Raw genomic sequence first — 9,769 nt, 5'->3', positions numbered from 1 at the left:
CTTCAATGTAAAGTTCCTCTGCCAACTTCTGTGCACTCTTCAGAATGTTTTGAAATCCCTCATCTGACCAGTAAGACTGTGGGTATGACTTTGCTTTGTCCAGTTGTTCCATTGCTCCAGATATATCAAGGTCAACACCTCGGAGTTTCTTGCTTACAACATTTATTTCAAACAGTATGTCATGCCACAACACTAAGCCAAACAGAAATTTGAAATTATGTATGTTTCTGGTGATTCCATTTCCCTCTGCCACTGTTCTCCCATGAATAGTTCCTGTCATAGCATTATCCTTCATAATGGCATAATCTATTTTCCCAATTTGGTGTTTGATAGGCTTTATTGCCTCCACTCGACTTTCCCATCGTGTGGCACTCAGTGGTTTCAGTGTCAGAGAGGATGTTCCCAGATGTTGCTTCAAAATTTGCCATCAATGAGTTGATGCAGAGAAAAATACATAGATGCTTTGAATTACATTAAAAAATTCAGCAGCCTCATTAGAAGCTGATGCTGCATCACTGATCACCAAGTTCAATGAATGAGAACTGCATGGGACAAAAAAAGCTCGAGGGTTGAACTCTCGGATCCATGTCCGCACTCCTCTGTTCTTTCCTCTCATGTTGGCACCATTATCGTGGTCCTGACCTCTCATGTCAGTTATTGCAATTCCCGTATCTTCCAATTTTTTAAGAAGCACATTTGTCATACCAGCTCCTATAGTATCATCAATGTCAATAAATTCTAGAAAATGCTCTCTGACAGTCACCATTGCAGGGACATTTTCACTAGGTTCTGTTGTTAAAAAATGCACCATTAATGTCATTTGTTCCGTATGGCTGATGTCAGGTGTGCAGTCCAGAATAATAGAGTAATATCTTGCTGACTTCAGATCTGCCACAATCTTCTGTTTAACTTTTGTTGCCAGTAACTGTATGATCTCATTTTTAATTGCTTTCCAAGGTAGTGATGTGCGTACATTTCTTGGGTGGTGACTCTTCTTAGATGCTCCTTGAGTACAGCATCAAACTCCGCTATCAGCTCCACAATTTTAAGGAAGTTTTCATTGTTTGGCACATACAGCTGATCTGAAGTGCCACACAGTGCTAGGTTTTGGGTAGCAAGCATTCTCACAATGGCAATGAGCCTTTTCAGAACATTTTGCCACTAAAGAGACTCTGATGCAATCTTCTCTTGATGCTGATCATCTGTGGTGGCCTTTAACCTTAGTCTCATCTCAAGCTCTTTCCACCTATTCCACCATGCTCTCTGGTTATTTGCTGCCTTCTCATGGCATGCAGGATTTCTAGCCAGATTTTTCCAGTCCTGTGTTCCTATAGAACCCAATGTGGCTGGAACATTAGACTGGAAGAGTTTGCAACAAAAACCGTATGCAGCATTCTGGGTTTTTGAGTACATAAGCCATGGCATCTCCACTTTGTCACCATTGGGGATTTCACGCCAGTAATGTGTTGGATGGAAACTTCTATTTTCATTGTCTTTGGGAACATGAAGTTTTTCACTTGCTGTGGCCCATACAGTACAAGGAAGTCCCTCAGGCTACTGCTCAAGTGGGTCCCCAGTCCTGGATCATCTAGACTTAAGGAACTAAACTCAGCAGCAGCTGTTTCTTACGCCTCCACCACACTCTTCTCCGATCTACACCTTTCTTCAGGAATGTGCATGGTTACAACCATTTGAGATGGAGATATGGATGCTGCAGTAACTGCCAGGTCACCTGCACTCTGACTAACTGGAAGATCAGGCATCTCCTCGCCACTCACATCCTCACTGGGGCCAGAAGGCTCACCGTGAACATTTGTGTCTATATCAGAGGGGTAGCCGTGTTAGTCTGGATCTGTAAAAAGCAACAAAGAGTCCTGTGGCACCTTAAAGACTAACAGATGTATTGGAGCATAAGTTTTTGTGGGTGCCACAGGACTCTTTGTTGCTTATTTGTGTCTATGTATTTCAGGAGAGCTCCTTCCTGCTTAGATAGAAAAGCTTCTTTTGCTTGCTTTCTTTTTCTGAATGCTGCCCCAGAGGGGCGTTTTCTTCTTTCACTCATGACTGCTGTTCTGTGCCAGCTATAGTGGCTCTCGACACTCAGTTGAAAGGGACAAATAAGCAGGCTGGTAGCAGGGCCTGAGTGAGGGGAGATATCAGTATCTTAAGGACCTAACTGACTCCTACTACTTCAATTGACTGCCTGTTCTCCTCAAGTGGGTTCAGGGAAGCAGCAGGAAACAGGAAGCTCCCTGAGAAGCTGGTGTTAATCAGTCCAGGCTCCTGGGGGTGCTGGAGAGGTACATAAGAGGCTCCTCCTCCTCTCTCTCCCTGCAGCTCCTGCTGCTTTCTGTTATTCCCTCTCACCTTTTCTCCTGCCTGCCTGTTATGTCTCTTGTGCCCTCCTTCCTCCAGCACAGCACTCCACCATCTCAGTGCATCTAGAGCAGAGAGAATACATATGCACCAGCAGCAGACACAATTTTCTACACTCTGGGTCCTAATGGCGATGGGCCCCCCCCCCCCCCCCAGTCTGGCACCTGAGGCAGCTGCCTCAGTTTGCCTCATGGTAAGGCCAGCCCTGGCTGTACATATGTTACCTAAAGCATTCAGGTGTGAGTGAGCCCTTTATTTTGCGTGTTTGTTTTAGTGTTACAAAGTATTAAAAGGTGTGGGTGGGTCTTTAAAATCACTAAAACATGTCTTATGTAATTTATGAACCAGACCCTTTGCAAAAATAAGGTGTGGGTGACAGAGGGCTTGTGTTCCTCAGTAGATGATCACTTTTTCAGTTCTCCATCCCTGGAAGGGATGGGTGTTAAAGGGGACAATGTAGCCCTGTGCCTAGATAAGGCAGCTCTTCTCCATCTGAAATAATGTACTCAGCTGCCTTCCTTCCTCCTCCCTCTCCCCTGAAATGTTTCATAATGATCATACACGTTTTTGGTGCTTAAAAGAAGTCCTTGTCAATTTACATAGGTATAATATGTCTGCATATAGCCTCATAGTTCACACATTTGTCTGCTGGTCATATGACTTCCCTTTTGGCGAGAGAGACAAAATAACAGAATTATAACTTATTTTGACATGGCTATATATTTATCTTTTATAGATAATATTAACGATTCAAAGGTAAAGTTAATAATTTAACTCTTTGAGTACTAAGGAAACATAGCATAAGATTCCTGAGGAATTGGAGGCAATATATTTGATACTTATTTTTATACTTTACATCAAGTTTTAGTGTGAAATGTTTGATAAATTTGATTTAACAAAACTGCAAGAGAATATGTTCCTGATGTAAAAAAACCCCAAAACAAATAAAAATAGCACATTTGTGCACAAGCATGTGAATATTCAGTGATAGCTTCACAAGGACTACTCGATTTCTAAGAACTGACTCTGATTAAACGCTTTGCTGAACCTAGGCCTATGACAGTAGCATGTAGTATGACTACAAATGTGTGACACTAAGAACAGGCTGGGCATAATGTCGGGCTCATCCTAAAAGTATTCAGTGTCAAACTTTGATTATTTTTAATATATAACTGTGATGAATTTTCTAATAAATTATTAGTTTGCAGAAAGGTATTTGGAAGATAAAAATATGTACAAAGGGGACACCATGCAAAAGACCCTGAATTTGTATAAAAAGAAAAAGAGTAATTCACTTAATTAATCAGATAAGAACTCTGTTAGATATTTTTAATGAAGATAGCGTAGATGGGAAGGTAAACAGGATGACTGGCATTATGTCATGTATAGTTCAGTGGTATACGTCACAGGTTTGATGTTATACATGAAATGTTTTGCTTATTGCATGAATAATAGGCTTAGTTTGTACAAACTGAAAAAAATGTTTCACATTGAAAGAGCATTGAAAAATAATGGGAAATGGGTATAATTACCAGCATACAAGGACCAGATTAAAACAACCAAATGTGAAAAAAATTGTTACTTTTGTTTTTTGAAATGACATCCATGAATAAGTTCAATTGACATCCATGAATAAGTTCAATTTCTGTTTTCATAAAAATCATTTAAATAAATCATATTGATTTTGTATTCTGTGTGGAGAACTACTGCATGTATTGCAGCTATATTGACTTCCAGAATGACAGGGAAGATGGGATGATGGTGAGAAACAAAAAAATTGGGATAGGTGTATACAGACTAGGATTGCCAACTTTCTAATGGCACAAAACCAAACACCCTTGCCTCGCTCCCTGCCCCGCCCCTTCCCCGAGGCCCTGCCCCTGCCCCACCCCTTCTCTGAGGCCCCGCCCCTGTTCACTCCATCCCCCCTCCCTCCATCATTCATTCTGCCCCAAACTTACTCACTTTCACAGGGCGGGGGCAGGGGCTTGGGGTGTGGGGAAGGGGGTGAGGGATCCAGCTGGGGGTGTGGTCTCTGGGGTGGGGCCAGAGATGAGGGGTTTGGGGTGCGGTAGAGGGCTTCAGGGTGGGTCAGTGGGTTGGGGCGCAGGGGGGTGAGGGCTCCAATGGGAGCTGAGGGGCCAGCACTCAGGGTGGGGTCAGTGCACGGAGCCTCCCTGGCCGCCCATGCACCTAGGAGCCGCAAGGACCTGGTGGCTGCTTCCGGGAGCCCTGCGGAGGTAGGGCAGGCAGGGAGCCTGCCTTAGCCCTAGGTTCCGCTGTGCCACCAACTGGACTTTTAACAGCCTGGTCAGTGGTGCCAACCGGAGCTGCCAGGATCCCTTTTCGACCAGGCGTTCCGGTTAAACACTGGACACCTGGCAACCCTCCTACAGACATAGCCACCATGGAATAACCTAGATAAGGATCAGGCTTGTGGTAATAATTTGATATTAATAAATATTTCATGCACAGCTGTAATCTTGATTACAGATTAGCATAGGGGGGAGCTGGTTGCAATACCTTTATTTAGATTGCCTAACACTTTCCCTTTATTGTGATCTTTTCCTTAAGGAGGTCTCACACCTCCATTGTTTCCAGCAGACCTTTGATACTTGATAGGGGAAGTCCCCTCAATATAGAGAAGTGCCCTTCCTTTGTCCTGTGAAATTCCATTCAGATTTATTGAAGTGAGATAGTATTAAAAGTCACCATTTCCCCTCTCCCTTCCATTCCTCAGAAAGATTTTGACAGCCTGCCAAAATCACTGAAGTTTCCAATGACAGGCTCATGCTACCACCAAACAGCAGCAGATACTGCACTGAGAACACCTGTGAGCTGCCAGAGCAGCTGTAGCAGGAAGGGGGAGGAGAGAGTTGGGCTTCCCCTCTCAGCCCTTTCCCTGCTCTCCCAACCCGGCATTTGGGCCCCATGGGGGCCCGCATAGGGCAATAGTTCCCTCCTCTTTGGAGGGTGGAGGAGCAGCAAAAGAGAGCCAAGCTGAGCTGCTCCTGGAATGCCCCTGGACCTAGCATAAGGCACAAGCTTCCCATGTTCCTCCCTGGTGGCACCAGCTTCCCCAACTCCAGGAGTGGGGGAGAAGGAGCTGAGCTTGGTTCCTCTTGTAGCTCTCTCCAGTCCCAGCACATGGTACCAACAGCCACCCAGGGCATCACATGAAGCACGAACCCCTCCCCCCCCCCACACACACACACACCTGAGCTGGGCAGTACTCCCCATGCCCACCCTCCGGACTCACCCCACTCTGGGATAACAGCCTTCTGCTGCTTCCACCTAATGTAGTTATTCCTGTAGCTCAAGTCTGAGCAGCAGTAGTAAAGGCTACGGGTACATACCAGGTAGGTGGTGCATAATTAGGAGTGGGGTGTTACAGACACATAATAGAATTGGTTATTACTTGTGTCCTTAAAACACCTAGGAAATTACATACAAAAACTATGTTAAAAGAATGTTATTTAGGTCTGCAAAGTCACGCACTCAAGGGTTTGGAAATGCTAGCTTTATGGTTGCCAGGGCAACCTTAATGTCTGCAGCTGGATGGGAGGAGGAGGTGAGGAAGAGTCAAGAGGTAGCTGGATCTGCTGAGTTCGGAGTACTTGTTCCTTGCTCACCGCACACCTCTACCAAGCTCCTCTCACTTAAGTAGATGCTTTTCAGAGAATTCCATAAGTAGAGCCCTGCGCGGATACAAAATTTGTATTTGCATCCAGTCTGCAAACATGGTCCGCAGATATCCACATCCTCAGATATAAAGTGGATATCCGAAGATTTGCAGGGCTCTAGATATAAAATTTGGATCCGCATCCATCCATGATCTGCAAATATGGTCTGCGGATATCCAGGTCTGCTGCGGATATGAAGAGGATATCTGCAGATTTGCAGGGCTCTATCTGTAAGATTAACTAGTCTTACCAAGTTATCTGTACCTCTGCCCCTTTTTCCACAATATTTTCCAATTCCCTGTTCTTCTCTTCTGTATTGAGTGAGAGGTATGTACTTGATACATGAACTGGACCTTTCACTCAAATAATAATGTTAGAACTCATTTTGATTGGGATGCAGTAATACTGTGGAAAGTTTTGTCTCATGTTCCTTTCTGAAAGTTTCCTATTCTGCCATTCACTCTCTTTATAAAACGTCTATATATTGTAAACCCCAAGTGAACCTGCTGAAATTGAACAGTGGGAATGATGGGAATGGATTGTATTTTGGGTTTACACATGCACTGTCTTTTATGGTGTCATACTTTCCCAGATAATTACCATGAGAAAAGTGCAGTTGACTTCACTGTCTGAGTTATTTGTCATGTAATAAATTATTTGCTGACACCAGGACATCTTTTTGTTGAATATTATAGTCATATCCAAAAGCCTCGATTCTGCTAGGGGCTTCATGTGGGTGGACTCCAGCACCCACACAGACCCCACTGAAAGCAATTATTGAAGCAGAAGGATAATTTTAGTTTTTAAATTTCCTGCTTTACAGCAGGTGGGTTATATTAAATTGCACTGAACCACTTGGAGTATTTGTTTGAGATATTTTGAAGCTATGTCAAGGGAACCTAAAAAATATGGATAGACTCCCAGTTTTAGTAATTGCATACATCTGAATAAATGCACATTATTTAAAATATACACATTATTTTAATAATATGGAAATTAATTGAAGCTAAAATTACCCAGAAAATTAAAACCTAGTTACTCAATAGAACAAAACAAAAATAAACATAGCTATTCAGTTTGCATGGTAAATCACCCAGGTGCCCTGAACCTGCAGAAGCCTACATATGTGTTTACCTCTATGCTCTGTCAATAGCCCCGTTGACTTTAATGGATCTACTCACAGTACATGAAGTTAAGCACATGCATACATCTCCAGAATCAGGGCATTAGACTAGTAGCCATGATTGTGGACATCCCTTTAAGAGCACAGTAGATTCTAGGACCCCACATATGGATGCAAGCCTTTACTATCAAGTCACCCAGATGTTAGGAGTTTCAACACTGTGTAAAGATGCAGAGGTGTTTTTGCTGATTCATGCTAACAGGTGGATCTTATTAATTCCAGCCAGGATTTAAGAGGGATTAGAGTCCCCTTTTAATGCAAACTAAGTTATGATAGTTTGCATGGAAAAGACTAGGAATAGCTAAGTTTGGGGAGAAAGTCTTGGCTGATTTATGTGTTGCTGTTAGAGTAATAATAAAGCCAAACTCCAGGAAGGGATTCCAGGGTGTGCCTCCTAAAATCAGAACTCTACTCGCTCACAATACTTTTTAAAGCATGTCTTGCAAATTATAGGAATATGGAGGGTAAAGCAATAACCTAATTGCTTAATCTCTTTGGTAATATGTTTATTTATTATGATTATTATTATTATTTTATTATTTTTGCTGTCCAGATATCTTATTTGTGTCATGGTCTTGTATAAAGAAAATTAATGGTGGTGTGGAATTATCTTTCAACTAAGCAAAGTTTGCATCTCAATTGGGGCTTACCCTGTAGGTCCTTGGAGTAGAGGATCTCCCACTGAAGTTGATGGCATTTTCTGTGCGCAGAACCTTGTGAGACTGAGCTCTTGAAGGTTGTAATTCTAACTTTGCAAACTCATTTCTGGACTCTGACATTTATGTTATTCATGTTTCTTCAGAACTCTCACTCCAGTTTTCCATATCAAATTTCTAAAACATTAAACATCAATATGAATGAGAGAAAGGTCCTTTTTCTGATGCCCGCATTTAGGAAACTGTAGTTAGGTTATACCAGGAGAGGTATTGTACAATACATGCAGTATCAAGGACGTACTGAAAATGCCCTAATTATTAGAACACTGAAGTTATAATTGTGAGATCACTCTTAACACCATCATTAGACTTTAATGTAACCATGTTCTCATATCATAAAAGTCTCTCTGTGGCACCAATACAAATTGTAGTTGACAGACCAAACTATCCCATCTTACACTGGTGTGAACCATGCTTTTTGCAAAAAGTACCAAACAAAGATGTGACCTAAAACCTGTTCATTCTAGCCAATTTGTTGTCCCATAAAAGGTATCACATGGTAGATTTAGTCTAATTCAAGGATACTATGTATGAGGGAGCTGTTATCCACTGAATTAAAATATACAACCGTGCAATTATGATTTAGAGTTGTATATTGGATAGATGATTTATTGCAAGAAAATATAGTGCTTCCCCTTTTTTTACTTTGATAGTTTCATTTTTCTCAGGCTTTATGTTTGCCAAGTCATTGTAAATTTTCCCTTCTGTTGAAACTTCAGTGACTATTAAAATATTTGGCATGTATATGCTGTTTACAGAAATCAAATATTGACTTATTTCATTCTTGTTATCTGGTGTCTTTGTACAGTTCCCTGTTATCCTCAGTGATCAAACTGATTACAAATTATAATCCCAAAGAGTTACTTTTTCATACATTGTTTTAACACACGCACACACAATTTAACTATAGCTCTCAGTCAGAAGTGTACTGCTACAATGGTCAAATGTTGCTTGCTTTATGTAAACCATCCCATGAATCCAATAGAACCTTCATATCTTGGCTTCCATTTCTTCCTATGCTACTTTTTCCTTCCTTTCTCTCCTTCACCGACTCCTAAGTCTTTTCCTTTTAGCCCACCTATTAGAATGGCTGCCTAGTTAATATATGTCAAGTCCCTTCCCCTCCTTGAAATCTCTTCTGAAACCTCAGAAAACTTCAGTGAGGCCTACCAGCAGTAGTATGTGCCCACAACTTATTTTTAGTTGTATTGTGCCAATATATCGCTTTAGAAGATTTATCAGCTTTTAGGGGCAGGGATCTGGTTTGGTTTGGTTTTGTCATTTTAACAATGTTGCCAATTTATGATATTTGGGATTGGGAGAGGGGGAAGGTGTCAATTTGTGATATTTGGTGGTGGATGATGGCCAAAGGTTAGGGTTAGCTAACCCCAGCTCCTGAAATCATATGATTGCATGAGAATCTCAATGTTAAATGTTTTAAAAATTGGAATCTAACTTTCATGGTTGTGGAAAAAGCTTGACAATATGAACCCTAAGCCTCAGACATCAGAAGACAAACGAAAAGACCCCAAATTTATTAATTTTTAAAATTTCATGAATTTTAAACTAACCTCATGCTTTTTGGGTGATATGACTTAATTTTTGAATGCTTGAGGTTGGCTATATTACTTTCTATTTCATGTATTACATATTTTAAAGTTCTGTGTGGAGTTCTTGTACTATAATAAAAAATCTACTAACTAGTTAAAATTTCTTTTAATTTACACATAAAATCCAAATATAACCTTAATATAACTATTGCCTAGAAACTGACAGCATCAATAATTGCAGTGTAAGGGGAGAATGCACTA

General features: G+C 41.4%; 1 long non-coding RNA gene across 1 annotated transcript in view; it reads right to left on the bottom strand.

The window, feature by feature from the left end:
- Window positions 1–7,892: 7,892 nt before the first annotated feature.
- LOC122173905 (uncharacterized) overlaps window positions 7,893–9,769 on the bottom strand; it is a 50,972-nt gene continuing 49,095 nt past the window's right edge. Inside the window, exon 4 of the long non-coding RNA XR_010592600.1 lies at window positions 7,893–8,075. This is a non-coding gene — a long non-coding RNA (uncharacterized LOC122173905). The remainder of the gene's footprint in view (window positions 8,076–9,769) is intronic.

Source organism: Chrysemys picta, chromosome 14 (genome assembly GCF_011386835.1).
Source record: "Chrysemys picta bellii isolate R12L10 chromosome 14, ASM1138683v2, whole genome shotgun sequence".
Classification (NCBI taxonomy): Eukaryota; Metazoa; Chordata; order Testudines; family Emydidae; genus Chrysemys; species Chrysemys picta.
This window is presented reverse-complemented; position numbering and strand designations above follow the sequence as displayed.